Consider the following 22983-nt stretch of genomic DNA (forward strand, 5'->3'; position numbering starts at 1 on the left):
AACAGGATTCGTTTAATCTTTCTCTGTAACAGTCCTGTGACTTTTTCAAATAACCAAGTGCTGTAGCTGCTGTAGTGAAGGTGTGAAATCGGTTTTGAGAAGGTGTGTGTGTCTGGGGCGGGGGAAAGGATCAACTGGGAGACCTCTTTCTGAAGAGAGTCCTCATGATGAAAAAGCTTGAGAACCACTGGTCTTCCTATTTAGGAGGTCTTCTGGCATGCTGTAAAAGCCACATCAGAACATAGACTAGAATCACTGCAGCCTTCCAGACAGGGCAAAATTAATGGTTTTGCTCTTCGGGTTTTGTTTTGTTTTCCAATCAGCATGTCTGACTCACTTTAACTGCAAGCGCTTGTGTGGTTTTTAATAATTTAATATTTTACTGTAAATCAGCATTTGTTTTGTGCAGTGGTTCCCAGCAAGGAAGTGCAGTTACATCTTACTCTACTTATCCTAAATATTTGCTAGATCTTAATTTCTTTTCTTTCCAGTGCGCCGAAAACATGACAGTATCACAAGACTTAGGATTCCACATTGTTCTTCCTCAGAAACAAATACCACAAATGTCATAATTTGCTGAGTCGGCAAAGGTGGGACCAGTAAGTCAAATGAGATTGCAGACTTAGTATCAGAACATTCCACCCTTCGATGCCCAGTATTTGCTCATTGTAAGGTTTGGGGCTAACTACAAAACTCATGTCCAGTTTCAGCCCTTAGTGAGGACCCTTCCTAGGGAAGGGGAATTTCAGCCTGGGGCTTAGGCATGGGTCCTTTCTGTAAAGTTTCCTACTGAACAGTGATGTCCTATAGATGTCTCCGGAAGTTCAGTACAGTTTCTCAGTCACAGGTACAAACTGCACCACATCTTATACTCCAGGCAGTACAGGGGTTTCTCTTCGTTTAGCTGGCATGCCGTAAATCCAGATGAGAAGATAACACCTAACAAAGGGTAACACAAATCTGTGCGGTGCACATTTGCAGTGAGGGCAGAAGGCTATGCTCCCTGCAGCTGCCTGGGAAGCGCAGATGTACATATAGACTCTAACTTTGGGAAGCATGTCTTTAGTTTTTATGCATTTTTTAATAATAAAACATGTACTGTGTCTTAAGTCCCAGCCTCTTTTCTGTGGCAGAGTTGGTGGTGATGGGGTCATAGTGAATCTGTCAGCCCCAGCTAAAAGCCATCTTTCTCCCTTCACCAAGCATGATTAAGCTACTTCTTGGAGGCAGAGAATGTTTGGCTGCGCCAGATGGCAGTTACTCTGCCATTGCTCCAACCTTGAGGCTAAAGGCTGAAATCTGCTGGGCATGGGCTGGTGGTTCCGCAAAGAGAGGGGCTCTACTGCCATTGCTGTGCAAGAGGCTGGAGAGAAGCCCTTACTGGGACATGCTGCATCCCACCTGGGAATGGAAAAAAACCTCTGCGTCAGTTCCTCCCTTAAAACTGCCGCCTGCACCCGTCCAACTATTGGCAGTGCTCTCTGTGGAAGAGAGGTTTGGAGGCGGTAGGTAAAATTCAGCTGCTGAGTCAAATGTTCCAAGCGCAACATAAAAGATCCCCTGGATTTCCAGCTCGCAGAGAAGAAAAGGTGTACCTCACGCTTTTATTCTTCGTCAGCAAACAGCACGTTGCACGCCCTCTGCCTGCCAGCTCACACAGAGAGGAAGAGTGATGGTAAACGGTATGAGCGCTCGCACCCCCATCTGCAATGCAGGAAAAATGACTTCCAGAGCATGAAGTGGCTGATTTAGTTAATATTTTAAGGTTCCATTGCCCAGTGATCTCCCTTGGATCTGGTTCAAATGATGATTTAATTCTTTTGCCTGCAAGGCTCGTCAGACCAGGTACAAATGAGGCTATGTTGTGGGTGGGAGACGCAACAGCAGAAGAAGAGCTAGTGAGAAAAGAGGGAGGGAAGGAGATTTTTAAATGGGGACAGATGGAACGAGCTGTGAAGACAGCAAATGAGCGAGTCAGAAAGCAGAGATGGGAAATTTTATATATGAAATTCCAGAACAGAGAGCATTGCCCCAGCCAGGACCGAGCAGGGGTCTGAGGTGGGGTCTGTCTTTGTGTTTTGGTAAAGAATGAGATGTTCTGGTCCAGCCCAGGTGCCCTGCAGTGTGTTGCTCTTAAATCATGAAGAGGCTGTACACAGCTGGCCTGGCTCTGTGCATCTGTTTGGCAACAGCGCTGTGACCTGCACTCCAGGGAAGCTTCAGCCTAACAGTTCTGATTTAGGCACTGATCCCACACCTGGGTTTACTGACTAAACCAAACATTTCCCCTGCAAACACCCTCCTTTTCTGCTGCCCCAGTACAACAGTGCAGTCCCTCTCATCCTCCCAAGCAGCAGCTCCCTTGCCCCATTCCCTGTGGTGGGACAGCCAAGGGACACTGCACATTTCTGCTGAAGCAACCTCTGTCCCACACTGCTAAGGCCAACTGCACTCCTCCTCCGTCCACACCTTCCTCAGGTTGGGACGAGGTCTCCTCCTTTACAACACAGGCTCAAGCCGCTCAGGGCAGTTACCAGCTCAGTCGTGAGGCAGCGTGACCCCACAGTGCCCAGCGAGGGCACAGCGAAAGCTCACAGCTCTGTCTCTGTTGCGTTGGGGTAGTTAATGCACATGGAGAGGTGCCCCGGTCAGCTCCAGCACCAGCGCCAGGGCCGACTGATGGGCCCTCGATCACAGGCGGCGCCGGCAGCTCAGCCTGCAGACACAGGGATGCTCCAGCCCAATCTGAAACCTGTGCGGTGTGGGGAATAGCGCGCTCATGTCTGACAGCTCGGCAGGTGCCTACAGTGCATGGATATACCTCGGAGCTAATGCACAGCTACTCTGGGACCTGCCACCTTCCTTCTTGACCTGTGTTTGGAGGGAAGTCTTGCAGTCTTGACTGAATAAGAACACTCCTTGAAGTCAACTGCAATTCATTTTGAGTAAAAGTTTGAGTCTGGCTGATCAGAGAAGGGAACAATTTGCACACAGATATTTTCCTGGCATACATTCTGTTTTGCTGGCAGTATTCATTCTCCCCTGATGCTCAACAGCCACCACCTTTTGCAGATTCTCCTATTTTTTACTAGGGATTTCTGTAAGGGACCCTCATTCACAGTCCTAATTTTATACTGATTTGTTATTCAATGCCTTAAAATAGCACGTTGTTCTATGAACACTCAGAGCAAAGGGAGCCTCATCTCCTGTGGACTTGAATCCCCCAGGTAAGATTTGCCCCTAGTTAAGGTACTTAGAAGAGCTTTTCCCTTGGTGGAGTCTCTGGTGTCCAATAAGAAGTCATTGAATTTCCATCTGCGGTGAAGGTACCGATGTGGCACTAATAGGGTCTGCCACACACAGCCTGTTTTCAGAAAACTTGTAGAAACTTAATTATCCTTCAGACCTCGATCTTGCCATCACATTTGGCTGAAATGAAGCACTGGATTCAAAAGCTATTAGGGACAACACGTGCAGCTGGTGATCAGAAAGCCTTGTTACCATGGGAAACAGAGCTAAAAATCAATTACTTAGTCCAAGAACAGAAAAGACTGACGGACATGGTTTTTGATTGCATTTGCTCTGTCATATAAAAGGAACCCAGCGTCAGTATGAATCAGACCTCAGTCACTGCACCGAGGTCTAGCGACAAAACAAAGATGATCGACTCCTCGCTTACTAATTACTCTGTGGATCCTCCAGCTCGAGGCATACCAAGCCAAGTCATTCCCAAATGCGGTCAGGCTGGGGAAACGGAACATCTTTTGGTCACGTTTGACAATAGGACCGAAATTAAGAGCCGAGTATTTCAGCGGCACGGTTGTTGGCTCCCACCAAACCCAGCTTTCCAGGCGGGCGCTCTGATGAGCCACCAACCGCAGCTTGGAAAGTGTCTAAATAGCTTTTGTTTCCTCCAGTTTCTTTTCACTGGCTTAAAACAGAACTGAAAGAAACATTTGACCTCAGAAAATGGACAGCACTTGTTGATTTAAGCTTTGTTGAGTTCAGTAGGGATTTAGTGAGACTGGACTTTCCAGTTTCCAGAGGAGTCTTTACAGGAGCTATCTCTTGCCAGCCTGTGGTGTGAGGAAGCAGGAATTTGTGAAGAGGAAAGAGGGTTTGCATGCATAAATGATCTAATTGGGAATATAAGATATTGCACTACATGCTGATAAACATAGTGCCAGTAAAGGTGACAAAAAGGGGGAGCTGAGAAAAATGCTGGGGCATTGGAGGGAAGCACACTCTGTACGCTGCAACATGGCAATTAGTGCAGCAAATTCAGAAGGTTCCTGCTTTCTTAGTTAATATATAAGACGATGATGCTGACTGCTACCCTGTCATTACCCGAGCTGCGTGGGAGACTGCTGCTGCCTCTTTACTTGTGCTCCGCCAATGAATGCCTCTGCAACAGCCACTTTTGCTTGTGCGACGCGGCTGTTAGCTGGAGCAGAGCGCCCTTTGGTCACCTGCTGCTGCCTCTCCTTGTTTCTTCTTATTAAATTACCTTAAAAGAAGCTAAAAAAACCCCAAGGTTCACATTGCTGGATGATGTAAAGCATCATGCCTCCAATTACATCAGGTAAGGTTCAGGCCTAATTAATACATTTCCTGGTATTATTTGTCTACATTATCCCTTCCCTTGCGCAGAGATACACAAAGAAAAAGAGGAGCAGAAATATTTTGCCAGCTTGTGGCTGTGCGTACAAGAAGGGACTGAGCTTTAACAGCCTTTTGGTGCCCCTGAACCTTGTACCTAAGCTGCAGGTGTAAGGGCAAAGGAGGATGCAGACTTGGGAGTCATGCAGGCAACCCAAACTGCACCCTGCAACGAAGCAAGTGCTTAGCTCTTGCCAGAACCCCCCGGGTACTAAAAAAACCTGTGTCAAATCCTGACATTAAGGCTTGGCATTTACTCAGCAGACAGCTGGGGTGGTTTAAGACCCATCTCCCCAGTATTTCTTTGCTCCCTCTCTGCTGGAATTGGGGATGCCAGCAGCCAGGGCTGGTGGTATTGACGCTGCTGAGGGTAGTGAACAGAGCAGATGATGCACAGAAAAGGATGAAGCACGGGCACATGTTTCTACCAGCACTGCTGTGGGGGTGGAAATCTCCTGCAGAGCAAACAGCCGGTGACTTCTCACACTGCCTCCTCCCCGTCTGATTCACTCCAGCTTGTCTGCCAACACTCCCAATTACGCCAATGCACTTTCATTGAAGCTGATATGCTGGGCTGTACCTGAGGCAACGACTGGGCATGTACGTGAGATATTTCCCGTATTTTCTGCCTATTGATGAAATCCCTCTGGGTCACCACTGAAATTGCTCAGGGCTGCTGCCCTGCCAGGGGGCCAACATTTTCTGTTGGCATCATCAGGCAAGGATCCAAATAAGAGAAGCTGAACCTATTTATAGCAGAAAAAAAACATGGCTCGATATTTCTCCTTTTTCCCTCTCAATATACTCCAGGAAACATTGCCAGTCTGCTGAGCCCTGTAAAGCTGTAGGTAGGGGGCTGCAGTGCTGTAACTGAAGGCAACAGTTGCCCCACAAAGACTTTATTTGGGGATTTATGGTCTTACATTCAACCATTGTTGTCTCGGTGGAGCAGACTTGATCCCCAGAGGCCTCCTGCACTGCAGGCCTGAATGACCCATTGCTGATATTGGTGTAAATCAGTGAGAAAGGCACTGAGATCATCAGAGGTGGGTTCCCTGGCATGAAAATGACACAACTGAGAGAAGGACGTAACCTGTAATCTGAAAATACACCCAGCCTGCCTTTATACCATACCCTGACCTCTCCTGGGTAAAGATGATTTGCTGAGATGGCGCTGCTTCCTCCTCATGCCTGTTCAGCCGCTGAAGCATTATTCAGCACCGCTGAGCCCTGATGCTGATACCACAGCAGGGGCAATGTGCAGCAGTTCACGGAAGTCCATGGGATGATGCCGTCACAAGACTGGCAAGAGTTCAACATCATGCTTTACAGCTTGCCTGTTTCTAGACTAATTTCTATTGGCATCAGAAATCTGTGATTGTAGAAAATCTGCACTTGCCTTTGTTCCAAGAAGGCTCTAAACTTCCATGAGAAAAAAATAATGGATTTATTTTCTCAGTAAACATCTTACAAATGGTCTGGACAACAGAGCATCACTAACGGTGAGCCTGGCAAGTAAATAAAATGTTCTCAGATGAACATTAGTGCAAATGAGGGTAAAATCCTAAAGAAGACAAAGCTTTCTGTGGTCTTCCTGTGCATTAGCAGGATGAGGTGTATCTGTCTCTCCCACAACTCTTTTCTGGACTTGCTATTGCAGGGGAAAGCAAAGTGCTGCCTTGTTTTCACCACGTGTGGTGGAAGAGCACAACATACCTTTCCCTCGGTGCAGATGAACCCATAGACAACAGCAACTGTCCAGTTTCTTCCCACTTGAGGTTTTGCTCACAGGCAGGGTGCTGGAAACAGGACCTGAGCTGGCTGTGCAGGTGCTGGTGCTGGGACCCCTCCTGAGGTGCACAGACAAGCCCCAGGGCAGCCTGAAGTAGGCAAGGTTCTACCCTGAGGACGTTGGGGATCAAATTCAGTTTTGACCCCCAGGTCTGGGTGCAGAGGGCTGGACAGGGAGCTGACATCGGCTGCTTGCACAGAGAGCCGAGAAAGCTCAGAGAGGGCGGCAGCAGTGCCATAATGTGCCCATCAGGGACATTTTGTCCTCTGCGGTGTGACACGCGTGTCTCTCAGAAACACTGGCCTCCTCTCCTGGAGCAGGCATCGGAGCGGCTCTAGGGACTCAGCTGACAGCAGACTTTGCCCTGGTTTTTAAAATCCCTCACATTTCTTTGTTTACATTCCTCAGAAATGGGCCCATAAAGGCAGCTGAACATGGGCCCTTCGGAAAGCTGAAGACATTCATTTAACGACCTGCAGGTCTATAGGGCAAACCCTTCACCCTAAGCCAGAAGGTCCTGTTTCCCCACAGCTCTCCTTCCAGCCTGCCCAGCCATGAAGTCCTGTTTTGCATCCTGCAAACGCAAACAATTTCAATACATCCTCTTGGCCACATTCTGCTTCATGTCCCTGACCCAACTCGGGTAGAGACCCACCATCCTGCCCACCTTGGGGCAGCCCCAGCACCAATGGCAGCCCCTGACACCCGACAGTGTTTCCACCCATAAGAATGCTGTGCATGCCTGGCTGGATCCTTCACCTTGCTGACCAATTCAAGACCTTCATCGCCATGCCATTGAAGTGTCCTGGAGGTCTGGGATGGCAGGCATGCTCCTCCGGCTGGCCTCAGTGCCCTACTCTGCTTAGCGGTCTTGCTGGTGAATGGTGAAGAGTAATCCCGCTTATGTTTCTGAATATATATTTTAATATGATTCAGCTGTTGAGAGGGAGTAGCAGATTGCTGAACAAGAGAAAATTCTGGTCTCTGGCTCGACGCAGTCTGGGAGTTGGGAGATTTTCTTGGACAGGCTTTTACTTCTGCTCAGTTACACCTGTTGACTCCTGCAAAACTACAGGAAGCAATTGAAATAAGAATTTGGCCCCAAAGTAGTAATTTTTGCTTTGCATTGACATTCGGCGTGCAAAACCTGACAAGACTTCTGGATGTACAGTTGGTGAGTTCCCCTGTGAAGCCAACAGTGAAACAGGCTTGGGAGAGAAGCAGAAACGCCTTCAACACGTGCCAGCTCTCAGTTTGTGCTGAGTTTGTTGCACATCTGCTCCCTAGGATGCTTATGCAGTTTTGTGATGTGGTTATATTATTTGTCAGCAGCATCTACGGAGAAAACGCTTTGTGTATTTGATGGTTGCCTTGTCTGTGCCATTTTTTAGTTTCTCTGGATGCATTTCTTTGAGATATGTCACGTACAAACACTGGCTTTAAGCGCACACCTTAGCACGTCCTTGCTTTGGATAAAGATGCTGCTTTCACAATGAACGTCCTGATGGTCCCTCCTCACCGCATGTTGGGGAGTTTTGGATGAAGTGTGTTGGGAGATGGGCTGCGGGAGTGTACCTACTGCATCCAGGTTGCCGAAGGGCCACCAGTTCCCAGGTCTGGAAAGGAGCTGGACTGATGCAACCATCCCTGCCCTAAATGGGTTCAGCACAAGCGGCAAGTTGCCAGTTCCAATTGTTTTGGTCTGTGAATATGGCCTGTCTGCACTACTCACTGATGCAACCATAGCTTTCGAGCAAGTTTCCTTGCCTCAGGCAAGATGGTGAGGGCTGGTGCTCTGCTGCTGGGTAGGTGTCTGAGCTGGTCTCTGGGTTACGCACCTTCTTCAGGAGTTTCATTTTTCCTTTGCATCAGCCTCTGAGGTCGGACATGGGTGGCAGCCAAGCAGGAAGGTGCTTAGGGCAGCAGGTTGCTTCAGGTGGCAAAATTTCCCGTCCTGCTGCTTAACTCTGCCAGGGCAGCACTGTAAGGCTGAGAGATAGGAAGGGAGAGGGTGTCCCCACGCACAGGTATGATGGCTGACGCCTTGGGGTCCATCTGCCTGCTGTTGGTCACTTACACACCTCTGGGAAGGACAAAAAGCAAGTGTGTGGGAGCCTCTAGGTAGCTCACGCTGGTTGGAAGACGGTTTCCAACCCATCCAGCAAACTTGGTGCCTCTGCCACTGCCCTTCCAAGCAGTGCCTCAGCCCCTGGCACCTGCCCCTTCCCTTTCCTCTTCTCCTCTCTCTCTCTCCCTTTTCCTTCTACCATTACCCCCGGGGTAGGACTCCGGCTTTGGGGAAGGGCCAAAGCCTTGGCCCCAGCATGCAGGTGGCTGACTGGCAGCCTGGGCTGTGGGGACAGAGCTCTGGCCCTTGCAGGAGGGGATGAGCTGTACCTGCTTCACGTCTCCTTGCACGGTGTGATGGAGAGACTGCAAGGCAAGGATATAATCTGTCTTTTAGTGCCATTTAGATCTTTAATATCGTTTGGGGCTCTCAAAGCTGCTTTAAATGAGGATATTGCAGCACGAGAGCTACTGGCTTCACATATCTCAGAAATCATCAGCATTTACAACTTGAAATAATTCAGCAGCCGGCTAGTGGCTTTGGCGCTGACAGGAAGGTCAGCCAGGAGCACTGAAATCAGCTGCCTCAAAACCCGCCGATGCTTTTGCACCGGTGCTCACAGACGCGTGTCAGGGTTTTGCAGCCGGTGCTTTGTGCCGGGTCTCCGCTCTTTCGGACCGCTAGCGACCAGCAGCAGAGAGGCCCGCGGTCGGGTCCCCGCGATGTCCCCTCGCCAGGGTCTCTGTGCCTACGGAGCACGGAAATACCCCCGGGCCGGGCCGGGCCGGAGACACCGGCGGCCGCAGGCAGCGCCCGCCGCCTTCCCGCGGGAGGGCCCTAAGGAAACCGGGGCTGGGGAGCCAGCCCCGCGCGCCTCCCCGCCTGCGCAACGTCCTCCACAGGATACTTGAGGAAAGGCTTATCCCCCCACCCCCCCATCCCCCCACTTGTTCAAAGGTCTCAGATTTATGCTGTCGCGATAACGATCTGCCCCCAGGGAGCTGCGCCGACACCCTCCTTCCTTGCAGCTTCTGTGGTGGGAAGGATTAACTCCTCGCTCTCGGAGCCGTCCTTCGCAGCAGGGAAGGGGCAGCACAAGGCCAGGCGGCTGGGGCCGGGGGTTTTTAGCCATTCGGACGGGGAAAGGGTTTGTTAGGCTGCGGTTCCTTCAAAGGGGGAAAAGGAAGGTGAAGAAAAGACCGGGCTCGGCGGGGCTGGGCTTATCGCCGCAGAAGACCTCAAATCTCCGGTGAATAAAGCAGCTGGGAGAAACGGTAAGGCTGGAAGAGGGGAGGGTCGTTTGCTGTTCCATCCGGCAGCGACGATCTTGAGCCAGATCCCAAAGGCAGCTTGTGCCCGTTAGGAACTGGCCCCCAGCAAGAAAGCCAAGTTCGAGCGTCTCACCACAGATGCATTCCCAGGAGGTTTCTGCCTTAAATAAACACTGTGCCAGGAGCAAACGGCTCGCCTGGGTGCTGCGGCACGTCTCCTCTCTTTAGAAAGACAGAGGGTGAGGGGCTGAAGTGCAGCCCTGTTTCTGCCCTTTCCTTTGGGCTGGGTAGGGCAATAGTTTGCACGAGCTGGTGAGGGGAAAATTCGGAGGTCGTCCCTGGTCCCTGTGGAGGAAAGCTGGGACGAGAAGACCCCTGTGGAGAAGAGGACTTGATCATCTTGCAGTCTTCTGTAAAAGAGAAAGCAGGAGCCAAAACTCAGCAGCGCAGGCTCTCACGTGTGTCCGGAGAGGTGTCTTCAGCACCACCGACAGGAAGACGTAAGAAGGAAGGCTGCTGGGAGAAGCAGTCTGGAGACCTCAAGTGAGCTCTTGGGGTGGGCTTTATTACATCTGTGAAACAAAAAACAACAATAAAGCTAGTGACAGGGCTTCCAATTCGCCTCCTGTTTTTCCTTACGGAACTATTTAAGAAAATCTGGACAGGCCTTCCTCCTAACTTTACCTCTCCAGTCCCAGGAGCTGACCCCTGGCCTCAGACTTTGGAAAGAAGAGCCTTTCCTGCTGTGCAATTACACTGCTACCTTTGGATCTCTGGTGACAGGTGTAAACGGAAGAAGATTCAGGCTTAAATCGTGAGGATGATGCACAACAGCAGCAGCTCCAAGTGTAACCAAGATAACGGATCTTTTTAAAAACTTTGCCCTATAAAAACAACGTTAGGGAACTCTTAGAAAGCAACCACCATCAACAAACCCTTTCCATATTTTCAGATAAGAAAGTCCTTATTTGGGATGCCAAATCGACGCTAGAAAGCCAGTAAATGCCAGCTTCATAATTATCTCGGCAATCTTTATCTAACTCCCATGTGCGCAACGCTGATTTCATGAAATATTCACACATTATTTTCTTCATATGATCCTGACTCATTTGGCACCCAGGAAGCGCATCCTTAGTTCTGACATTTTGCAGACTTTGAGTGATTGATTAAAACATTTAAATAACACACTTCAAACATAGGGGTGGTGCTTGTTGTTAAATGTAATTATTGTAGTTTAAAGGTAATTATTTTTACATTATGACTAATTATAAATGGATATTATTAATGGAAGAACCAAATTTGTTTATCGGAGTTTGAATTCTGCAGTCGTCAGGAATAAACATACCTGGTAATGAGTTTGGCAATAAAATGCCAGCCTTAGGCATAGACCAGATTTAGCGCCGCCTTCTCTCTTTGTATCACGCTTCCTTCCTCCCACGAGTTCAGCCCACTCAAAACCTGTATAATTCCTTCCTATAAAAGGATGTGCCTGTTTCTGCTCAGTTTTCTAAAGCATATGCCTTTATTTCCTAAATATGTTCCTCAGTGGGAACTCTCCTAATGGATTTACAGGCCCGTTTTATCACTTTTACTGGGATGAGTGGGAACAGAAGAGTTGAAAAAGCTGGGGTTTGATTTAAAGTGAAAGGGAGGAGGCCCGCGGTGAACGACCTGCGAACAGGAGAGCAGAGGGAAGTGGGATAGTGAGTGGGAGCCTCTGGGTGAGCTGATGATGTGGAAGGCCAGTGTGGTCCCTGGGCAAACATGCTCCTGGAAGAACAGGTACTGCTCTTCCTTTAGTTTTCCGTTTTAAAGGTTTTATTCAGAAGGGAACGGAATGGGAGAGGAGGAATATTTTTTTTCTTGCTTATTTAAGCTCCTGAACTTCTAATGAAGTCTAGCTTCTCAATACTCAGCTTTCAGATAAAAAACTGATTAGCCAACGAACAGAAGATTGTTTGTAGGCGAAAAAAAAAAACAACAGAGGGAATGAGCAGCGATGAATTTTTCTGCACAACCTCACCACCTTATTTGGGCATGTCTGCTTCAAATTACATGCACGTTTTCAAAATTAAGATTTCCAAATCTGATAAAGGACAGGTTTTCACTTAGAGACCAAAACAACACTTTTTTTTTTTTTTAGCCATAACACAGTGTTGGCTCATTTCTCTGATATTCACAAACACCATCAGGTTTCCTTCAAAACTGCTCCAGTTGAAATGTCTTTTTCCCCTGAGAAACAAATATCAATGATCAAGTTCCCTGGCATGTGTTATCTTTCATCTGTCCAGAGCTCTGACATCTTTGATTGCCTTTGCATTACTTCTGTATTCTCTCCTGGGTTTGCAACATCATTACACTTAATGTCAAATGGTAAATTTCATTTGCGTGACATTTCCTCTGCTTGGCCTGTTAACTAAAACACATCTTGCAGCTGGGAATTGGGCACTGCATCCCTTATAGCAGCAGGAACGTCAAAGAAGTGGTTGAAACTTGGCCATCTCTCAATCTGCTCATGAACTCCAAAAAGACAAGACTTAAAACTGCCAGTGCATCCTCAGCCCACACCCAAACGCTTCCAAACTCTGGCTACAAGATTGCAAAAGCCCACCAGAGGTACAGCTTCTGTGTGGGTTAATGTGTTTGTATGTGGATTCCTCAAAAATATTTATCCCATAGGTGAGAGAAGATATTTTTGAGCTTTTCAGTGATCTGGGAACCAAGCGCACCATTCCACTGGAATGCAGTACCTATTCAAGATGAAGTCAAATTTAATAAAAGTATTAATTTATGTCTAATTAGACACCACCCATTTTACATCCCTCATGGCCTCCTAGGCCGTATTGTCACAAACGTTACCATGCCTGGGGAATGCCGACTGCTGCCGTGACTGAGCACCTTTCAAGGCCAAGACCTCCATCACAGAAGTTCTAGCCCAGGGCTACGTTACAGTGCTGTTTACCATCACCTTTTGTTTACATGTTTAACTAGGTTCCAGTATGTGTGATCTGCCTATACCCAAGGCAACCTGAAATTATTTTTCAAGACCGCTCAAGATGCCTCGCCTTCTTCATTGACACAGTTATCGTGCTCCGCTGGTTACGATTGTCACCGAGCTCATCCACCCTCAACTTTCTGTACATGCCCACGCTGCCTATAGCTCTTGGGGTTTTGTTTACGCTTTTATTTTTCTTCAGCATTTCTTTCGTTATTCCACTCTGGTCCGAACAGAGGCTTTCTGGATGGCAACCTCCAGGATTGCCGTTTGTGTAAGCCACACAGGGCTGTTGTATTTAGATGTACTATTGAGTCACGTCCCCGTGCAGAAGGGCCATACAGCCTTTATTTGTTAAGCTCTTTCAGCTCACAACCAACCACAGGTAGCTCACCACCAACTCGGTAACTGGTACAGCTGCAGTTCTGTTGAGTGGATGCTCCACAAAGACTTTGGTCCCGGAATCCTGCTGGACATGAAGATTCCATGCAAGCAACGTTCAACACATATGGAAACGTTTATGAACCATGCTTACGTCACGTGAGCGCGGCATTGCACCCTAGGCGTCCGCCATCCGAACATCGCGCCCTGATGCAAACACCTTTTCCTGCGACGCGCAGACGCCGCTGGGCGGAAGGACGGGCAGACGAGGCCGCGGAGCTACTGCCCGCTGCAGCGGCACGGCGGGCGCGCAGAGCCCCGCTCGGGCCCGCCTCAAGGCGCCCACAGAAGGCGCGGCAGCAAGGGGTGCGCCCGGCGCGCCTCGGGCGGCAGGCACCGGGAAGCCGGCGCCGAGCCGGACAGCGGCGGCGGGCAGCGGCCCCCTACTCCGCGACGACGCTGCGGGCGGCGCCGCAGCCGCGGGAGGAGAGCGCCCACGGGAGGCGCCGGCAGGGACCGCGCCACCGCCGCCCCGGGCAGCCGAAGCCCCCGCGGTAGCGGGGCAAGCGCGGTCGCCAGACGCACCTCGCCGCCAGCCCGGGGAGGGAGGACGGGCGGCTGCCCGCCCGCCAACGGCGAACGCGCCGCCGTGCGTCCCACGCGCGAGCAGCGTGTTTCCCTCGCGCAAAGGCGGGGGAGGGGCAGGAAGGGCGTGGCCCGGCGGAGAGGAGCGGAACTGCGTCGGCGGGCAGCCCCGGCCAATCGGCAGCGCGCTGCTGGCGGGCGTCGCGAGGCAGCTTTGGCGCTGCCGCCGCCGGCTGCGCCCCCCGCCTCCCGACCGGCCGCTCCGGTACCCGCCTTGCGGAGGCGGCCCCGCCGCGGGGGGAAGCGAGAGAAAGGGGGCAGGAAAAACGGGAGCGGCCCACGTGATGGGCTGCTGCAGCCAATGAAGACGGCAGGAGGTTGCGCGTGGCAGGCGAAGGCCGCAGAAGCCGTGAGCGGAGCGCGTGGGCTGGGGCGTTGCTCGGCGCCCCGCGGAGCCGGCGGCGGGAGGCAGGTAGGAGCCGGCCGCCCCCGGGGCGCTGCCGCCGTCCCCCTCTCTTCCCCCCCTCCCGGTTTTGAAGTTTTATTCGAGGAGGTGGCGTGAGGCGTGCGCGTCACGTGAGCGCGGCGGCCCAATCACACGTGCGTGCTCCCTCCCCTTCGGCCGGCAGGGCCGCGTTTGAGGCGAGGGGGCTGCGGGCTCGCTGGGCGGCCGTTGCGGGGAGCGGGTGGGCGGGCTGCCCTCTCTCCTCGCCCGGCTCCGCGTCGTTTCGTCCGGGTCGCGGACGGAGGCGGGGGGGGGCTGGGGAGGGCTGGGCAGTGGCTGGCGGTCACCTGACGCGGGGGGGTGAGGGTTAAAGGGACTGAGCAGCCCCGCGGCTCCGCATCCGGGCTCTCTGGCCGGGAAGGGTCGGGTGAGGCCCGGCCCCGAGCAGCTGCCGCCTCCTAGAGCCATCGCGCTCCGGGGGACCGTCCCTCGGTGGAGGCGTGGCCGGCGCCACCCGTGAGACGGGGCTGGGCCGCCGGCGCCGCGCCTAGCCCTGGCGGGAGAGCCTTTCTCGGGGACCTGCTCCGGTGCCGGGGGACGCGCCCGCCCCCCTGCCCGCTCAGCGCCACGGAAGGGTGCCTTCGGGGGTGGAGCGTGTTAGGGGAGGTGACGGCGGGGCCGCGCACCCGCCCGCCGTCGCTGCCCCTCAGCCGGGCGCGCTGGAGGCGGAGCGTAGCGGTTCGGCGGAGCGGCCCGAGGGCGGCCGCTGGCCCGCGGCGGCGCGCGTGCGCCTCGGCACGTCGCGTGAGGCGGCCGTTGGTGCCGGGCGGGGGCAGCGCCCCCCCCCCCCCCCCCCCGCCCCGCCGCGCTCCCGCAGCCGTGCCCCGCCGGCGCGGGCGTTCCGCGGGAGCCCGCCGTTATTCTGGTATCTTCCAGCTTTCCCCCGGCCGAGGCCGAGCGCCGCCGAGCCGAGGACGCGCCGGCGTGGCGCAGGAGGCGGCTTCGTGTGGTGGGATTGCGCGCTCCGCCGGCCAGGGTTGCCGCTGCCGATGCCGCCGAGGGGAGCCGGCTAAATAAACAACGGTGCTGTCCTGGAAGGGCGATGCGGTGCCGCTGTTGGGTGCAGTGGTTGTTGGTGGCATTAGGTACCATCCTAGTTGATAAGCAGTTTGAAAAGGAGGTAAAAAAATCGTATGGGGAGCTCAGTCCGTAGTTAGGCATGAACGTTAGCAGTTATTTCGTCAGCCTGGTTAGGTGAGTTGTTTCCCATAATGTGGTTTGAGTTTCTTGCCTGGCTTTTCAAGATGTCAAATCTTAAGCAGTCACACTGCCTAACGTGTAGTGCCCCAACTCATGGGTTGTCTTTAATCACACTTGATGGAGCGGGCTAAAGCTCTGAAGATTTGGAGTTGCTGCAGTCTTTGAAAACCGAAGGTTGTGTGAGGAAGAGGGCAGGCTGATGAATTGGTCTTGCGGCTTTAAGGTGTTTTGCCTGATGCAGCCGCTCGCTCTGTGGCTGCAGCACCCTTTCAGCGCCTTCAGGCACAGTTCCGTATGAGTGTGTTGAGAACCAGAATGGGGAATTGATTCGGCTTGAAGAATGTTGCTGTGGGTGAGCGTTTTTGTGTGCATGTGTGTGTTTATGTGCAGAAAAAAGCATAGTTCTTAGGTCTGGCAGAGATGGGCAGCATTCATTCACTTACCTAGTCTGTCTGGCAGCAGCTGGCTATTAATCTCACCTACTGTTTGCTCAGCGTAGGTGCAGGTGCATGTTTCCCTCCCATGGCACGCACAACAGCAACTGGAGGAAACCAGTGTTAGTCCCACTTGTGAATAAGCTTGTTTGGTAACCTACCAGAAGAAAAAAGAAAATTGAAATTCTTTCTCTTTGAGCTTATGCCACCTCTTCATTTACACTCAAATCAACTAGATCACTTCTAAACTATGTGGTTGTGTATGTTGGCTTTTTAAAACCTCGTTTCCTAAGAAATGAGAAGTCCAAGACATTCTTTATTTTAAACACAATGAAATACATCACTGCCTAGAGGAGTGAGAAAGAGCTCTCATTAAGAAGAGGCTGTTGTCCATTTGCTGTTTCATACGCAGCAGATGATCTACTAAAATATTTAGCTGTGATATGCATGTAGGAAACAGTGCCATTAGCTGTGACACCAGCAAGGCTTACTTGACGTCTTGTTCTTTCATAATGAAGGATGTGGTGTGGTGTGTTTTTTTTGTTTGTTTCTTTTTTTTTTTTTTAGGATGTGTGTTGTTTTGTTTGAGTTTTTTTTGCTTGTTTGTGTGGTTTTTTGTGTGTGTGTTTTTTTTTTTTTAATACTGGGTGACGTCAGAAAAAATAATTGAATGGTGGTGGTGGAGTTGCTCTTCTCTCTCCAATAAGAGATGGAATGTGCTTTCACTGTTGGTTTCTGTCTGTTTTAGTACCTGTGATAAATCGATATATTTTTCTTCTGAACTGGATAGGGAATGCAGTGAGAGTGATATGGGCAAGAAGAATGATGAAGGCTTGTCATGAGAAGAAAGCAACCAGAAGAAAGTCTTTCCTTTTTTTTTTTGATCCAAAATAAAGTCAGTAAGGGATGTGAACAGCATAAAAGACAGAAAACGAATGTGGGAGCCCGATAAAACGTATCTACAATAAAAATGTTTGCATTCACTGCCACAGTCACTATCTTCAGGAAATGCCAATTTGGAGAATGACAAGATTGTGACCTAATTACCATTGAACAAATACTTGTGATGATGGAATTGTGCTCTTTTGCTAACTCTTGCAGTACAGTGCTTTCTGCTAGCATGGTGTGGTCTGCCTGACCACAGGGTAAGTCAGTAATGAAGATGAATGTAAACCTGGAACCCATCACCACCAGTCTGGTACCTTAATTGGTGTCACTCTCCTTTTTATCATAATTGAAAAGGGGAATAGAGGTTTCCTGGCAGTTCTAACTTGATGAGCCACTGGTGACTCTGTAGCAATGAGTATTGCTATAAGACAACAGCTGAACGATTACGATAGTCCTGAGCTCAGGTGAGGGCTTTTTTAATTGCCTGACTTGTTTTGCTGAATGTTCTTATTTTTCGCTCTCATTATTTTTTCTATGATGTGGACAAGATCGCCAGCTGAAGATTTATCATGTGTGTCATAAATGTTCCTCATGATAGTCATAAAGGGACTGAAATTCATCAAAATGGTGCTATTCCTGCTGATTATGGCTTGTTTCTGCCAGTGTTGGACAGCAAAAAGCATGAAAGATTGTGTTATTCTTTTATTTTTTAATTTTCAGTGGTTGAAATAATAGCATGCTGAGAAATACGGCAGTCAGTGAATGTATGAGTAGTGGGCATATCAATGTCTTTTCTGAGAAAAGATGGAAAATAATGTAAAATACATTATTTTAAATGTTGAAATAGTAACATATTGTATACAGGTAAAAAACCCCAATTGTTTATAGCGAACACTGACTTTTGTCCCTGCCTTCTCACTGGTGGTTCATACTTAAATGGATTATGTGTTTCCATTTTGCAGTCTTCAGTGTTTGGGAAGTTTTCTGTATTTCCCAAAAGTTCAGGTAACTCCTGGGAGGTGGAGAATGACTGGATATTGTGCACTGTACGTTGCAGGATTAATGCTGTTAAGCAAAGCACCAACTTTATCAGGGACTGAAAGTTTGGACTTTTGTGGCAAAGTGTTACTATTGGAGAGGTGAAGCAGGTATTTTCCCTCCTCCACCTCCTTGCCAAGTGTTTGCCCTGTGCACACTCCAGTAGAAGCTGCCGCTTCTGCAGGGGTATAGCTGACAGTTGATGAAGCATTTCCTGAACTACCACCTATTCATCCTGTCATAGTCAGGGCTCAAGTGAATTTGTTGTTAGTAACTATAGCTGAAGGAAGATTTTATGCTACTTCTCTATCATAAATAAAATGGTATAAACTTTTTTTCAAGTAGATTTGGGCTAGGATTCTCTTGCCTAAACACGGGGGTCTGAAGCTGTCAGAGTTGCTGCAAGTTATTAGAGACGTGTGTAGAGCAAACATTCAAGGCTGGGAGGCCAGTAGTTTCCTGGAGAAGCAGTTGGAAGCCGCTGTGGTATAGAAAATTGGACTAGATACCTTTCTATAGGCAGTGTAACCCAACCCGGAGTTTCAGAATTTCTTGTGGGTGCTGCCATGTTAATCATTCTCCAAAGTGGCAAAACATTGGCTAAAGAAAGTATGGTTTTGTATTTTAACCCTTCTAGTGTGCACGTTGCACAACACTTCTGACTAGAACATCACTAGATTTGTCAGGTCTTAAAAAAAAAATCTCTTTTTTGGCAGGGGGAGGGGGGCAGGCAAAACTTGGGCCTTTGGGCTGCCTGGACATAGTAATAAACTTGTAGACTGGGGTTCTGCTGACTGCCTGTTACTGTGGGTGTGTTACATTGGCACAGCTGGCTTTGGTAGCTGCTGTTTTCAGCTAGTGCTTGTTTTTAGCTAGTGAATTTGAGAGCTGAAGCCTCCTTTACATTCCAGTAATGCTCCAGTAGTAGTGTCTTTCAAAATATACCATATGAGAAAAATGTCCTGTCATGTATCTATTGGTGTAGCAGAGATCTTTGTATTGGAATTGAAAGGACAATTGCTAAAAAAAAAAAAAATATATAAATAAAGTCGGCCACCCTTTTCTGTTTTCCACAGGTTGGCAACTGTTACATTCTGGTTTACTATGTCTGCAACATATGTTGCCATCTCACATACAGATCTTCAGCAAGGCCTGGGCCTTGTGACCCTCCAGCTCATTATCTGGTACTGAATATTTACTGACACAGTTTTTTGCTACAGCTGCAACTAGCAATCTCTGTGGACTGCTGGATGGTGAAAGTTACAGGCTCTGTCTTATTTCTAGTGTGTAGGCTTGAACTGGCGCTTTATCCTTGTAGGCTTTACTTGAAAGAAGGAATGTGATTTACTGTATACTGAAATGCGATTTGTGAAGACTGTAGTTCATACTTTCAAGGTGCTGTGAAGCAGGGAATATGTCTGAAAGAAGCATTTTGGAGAAGAGGGTACTTGTTGGTAGTGAACTTCAGTGTTTCAAGTACAACCATCACATTATAAGTTAGTGTAAGTAAGGTAACTCCCTCTGATCATGGAGGGCAGCATTCAGTTGACGCAAACCAGTTCATTTCTATGCTACCAATTGGTGTTTAGCACAAACAAAGCCTTAGAACTGGTATTTGTACTGATCAAAATAGGATGTAGTTCTTTATTTCAATATTCTGTTTTGTGTCAGCTATAAGGTGCTCAAAACTGGGTTACTTAAGCTGGAGGGAATCTGTGGTACTGCTGTGACTTCCACTGGTGAATCTGTTCTCTTGATAAACTAGAAGTTCTGCGTTTGCTGCAGGCAAGGATTTCTACCGGCATTAGGTAAAAGTGCAAAATCCCTGGTAGTGTTGATGGTCTCTGGTGTTGCTTCTCTTATCATCACTGGAACATGTGGCTCATGGCCAGGAACGTGGCTCTGTCTGCTGTTCAGCTCTATGCAGCTGCTTTGAGTTGTACAAATGACTCTCCTGCTGCAGAAAAAAAGACTTACTTCTGTATTGTCACTGTTCAGAAGCTTATTGCTTAATACAAAATAGTGTCACTGTATCCTGTGACCCTAAAACATGATGGCCACTATACCTAATATGTGATTGCTGGAGGTATAAAATGACTATTCCTGATCAATCTTGGACAAAGTGGCTTAGTTTTTAATTGGTGAAATTGGAGAAATTTTTAATTTCTCATTTATTTGGTTAAGGGAAAAATACTGTGCTGGATTTGACAGCTTGAGGCTGCTGCAGTTCCATGCCCCCAGGTATAACCAGTAGCAAGGCTGTATTCCCAGTAGCCACAAGTGCATAGATCACACATATACATATATACATGTCTGGCCACACAGATCAGGCAGACACCCAAATACTGACAGGCACACAGACAGCAGTGACAGCCTATCCTTCTCTCCTCGTTACCTGAGTAGAATGGAGGTCTGCTACTGAGACTTTGTGTGTTTGTATATATTTTTATGTATACATACAAGTATTATGTATACATACAATATTTTTATGTATTTACAAGGTATGTTCCCTCCAGCAGTTAGGCTTAGACGCTCCGATCCCAGTCTCCCCAGTTGCTGGCTTCTGGATAGTTAAGCTCCCAAGGCCACAGCCCTGCTCCAGGTGCTGGTACATGCTGTCTCTTTTGGCTAGCTGGGACTACCCTGGTTCCCTCACATCCAACACCTCTCCTCCACCCCACATGACCTTGTCTTGTAGAGCCACACGCATGGGTGTACACACACAGAGCTGGTGGCACTCCCTGGTCCCCCAGGTTCTTTGTTGAGCTGCACACACACATCTCCCCTCTGCCCTCCTGGTTTATAGCTAAACTGGAATGCTTTCTTGATTCCTTTCTTCCCACTTGCTATATGAAACATGAAAGCACTTGGCTGTTAGCCTTGGCTTTTTCTTGTGCAAAGATATTTTAGAAACTTCCAAGAGAGAACTATCATGTGAAGCTGTTTCAGGGAATGGCTGAACATGACCCTTAACAAAAAGAATACCATCTCTTTGTGATTTTTTTTTTTTTTGTGTCTCTCTTTCCTTCTAATTCCTCTGAACCTTTTTTCCTTTCCAAATCTGCTGTTGCCAGCGTTTGGGGTGTTTCCCTTCCACTGTGCCAGCCTTCTTTGGTATATAGGTGTTGTGTTTTAACCTCAGCCGGCAACTAAGCCCCGCACAGCTGCTCATGTGCTCCTCCCGAGTGGGATGGGGGAGAGAATCAGAAGGGTGAAAGTGAGAAAATTTGCCTTTTTGTAAGAAGACAGTGTAATAGGTAAAGGAAAAGCTGCACATGCAAGCAAAGCAAGGAATCCATTCACTGCTTCCCATGGGCAGGCAGGTGTTCAGCTGTCTCCAAGAAAGCAGGGCTCCATCGTGTGTAACAGTGACTTGGGAAGAAAAACACCATCACTCTGAATGTCTCCCCCTTTCCTTCTTCCCCCAGCTTTATATGCTGAGCATGATGTCATGTGGTATGGGATATCCCTTTGGTCAGTTGGGGTCAGCTGTCCCAGCTGTGTCCCCTCCCAACTGCTTGTGCACCCCCAGCCTACTCAGTGTTGGGGTGGTGTGAGAAGCAGAAAAGGCCTTGGTTCTGTGTAAGCGCTGCTCAGCAGTAACTAAAACATCCCTGTGTTATTGACACTGTTTTGATCACAAATCCAAAACATGGCCCCATACTAGCTGCTATGAAGAAAATTAACTCTATCCCAGCCACAACCAGCACAATGGGGCTAAAGCTTCCTTATAAACTGCTAGAAGTATCAAAATAATAATCCTACATTCTTTCATATTTGCAGAATTTTGTATTTAAGCAGTTTCTCTGTACAGTGAATGTGTTTAATGCTCAGTTTCTCCAGCCTGAGTTCATTCTTCTAGTTAAAAGGGAAAAATATTCTATGATCTTTTCCTACAGACCTACCTGTATCAGTGCTTTGATGCATATTTTTCAAGTGTCTTAAAAATGTATTTTCTTCAGTTACATGCTTCTGAGATGATCTCCCATAGCACAAACTTCTGTTGCCAAGAAACCTTCAAAGGAGTGGGTGCCGGCCTTTGTAATGTTGCTCGTTTTGCCTGTTTTCTTCATCCTAACAGCAAAGGCACGACTGTGTTAGTTAAACTGAGGAATTACAGTTTGTGGTAGGTAGCAATCGGTACAAAATTCTGGCAAATTTCTGGTGGCTCTGGACCTTGGTGTCAGCCTAACTCTGATGCCTTGACTTTCTGGCACCACTGTGTAAGTGTCTGCCCTTTCATAATGGATGCAGTATTGTAAAATAAATATACTTAATGGCAAAAGGGCAGGGGTGGGGGGGTGGTGGCTTCATGGAGGTGTTTACTTGCAGCCATGCTGCGTTTTGGTGTGAATTCTCTTAATGTTCAGAATTCTGTTTCAGTGGGCTTATTCTCAGAAGAGCCTGATGTACAAAATAATTTCCTTGACGTATGTGAAGGACTGCCAGTCTAGGGCTGGTGTGGCGCTGCTTGGTTAGGTGCTGAGGGTGGGAAGACTCTGTTAATGTTATGCCTAGACTGTGCTAAGCCAGGTTTTGTTCATTAACTGGTTTGCCTAGCATGACACAGGATGCCAGGCCTTGGGTACTTGGTTAACCTGGGGCACGCCTTGACACGTTTGTGTTAGCTCCCTGAATGTCACAGGGCGCTTTTTCACCTTTGGTGTTGTAGGGTCAAATTCTGACTTGAGCTTTGGCAGATCAGTGAAAACTTGCGCGGAGGGATCGAGACCAACGCTGGTCCCGGCTGTAGCGTTACCTCCTCGAGTGAAGCTGTGCCCAGGCAGACGAGAGGTGCGGGCACCTACCGCGTTGGTGTCTCAGCGTCAGCTCCCAAGGGCCTTGGAGGTGTGGCGCGCCTTGCCGCTGCAGCGGAGGAAGGTGGCGCTTTCCCGAGGGAGGAGGCAGCTTCTGCCCTGGGCACGGCAGTGCGGTGCCGCTCCGGCTTGCCCGCAGGGGCGCGCTGCCGTAACGCCCCGGCTCAGTGGAGGACGGGGCTCTGCCGGGGCGCGTCGCGGCGCTCGCCGACGCCGCGCGGTCCGGGCGGCCGCTGGGCGCGCGTCCCGCCGGCGCCGCCCCCCGGCCGTCGTGTACCAGCGCGGGAGACGGCACCGCCGCCGGCGGGCCCCGGGCCAGACCGTGACCTGAGGCGGGGCCGGGCCTTTCC

General features: G+C 49.5%; 1 protein-coding gene across 1 annotated transcript in view; it reads left to right on the plus strand.

Moving 5' to 3' along the window:
• Nucleotides 1–14148: 14148 nt before the first annotated feature.
• Nucleotides 14149–22983, plus strand: part of MGA (MAX dimerization protein MGA) — a 61165-nt gene continuing 52330 nt past the window's right edge. The window contains 1 exon segment of the mRNA XM_086613679.1: nucleotides 14149–14223. The gene's annotated coding sequence lies outside the window, so the exon portion shown is untranslated.

Source organism: Tauraco erythrolophus, chromosome 6 (assembly GCF_009769465.1).
Source record: "Tauraco erythrolophus isolate bTauEry1 chromosome 6, bTauEry1.pri, whole genome shotgun sequence".
NCBI lineage: Eukaryota > Metazoa > Chordata > Aves > Musophagiformes > Musophagidae > Tauraco > Tauraco erythrolophus.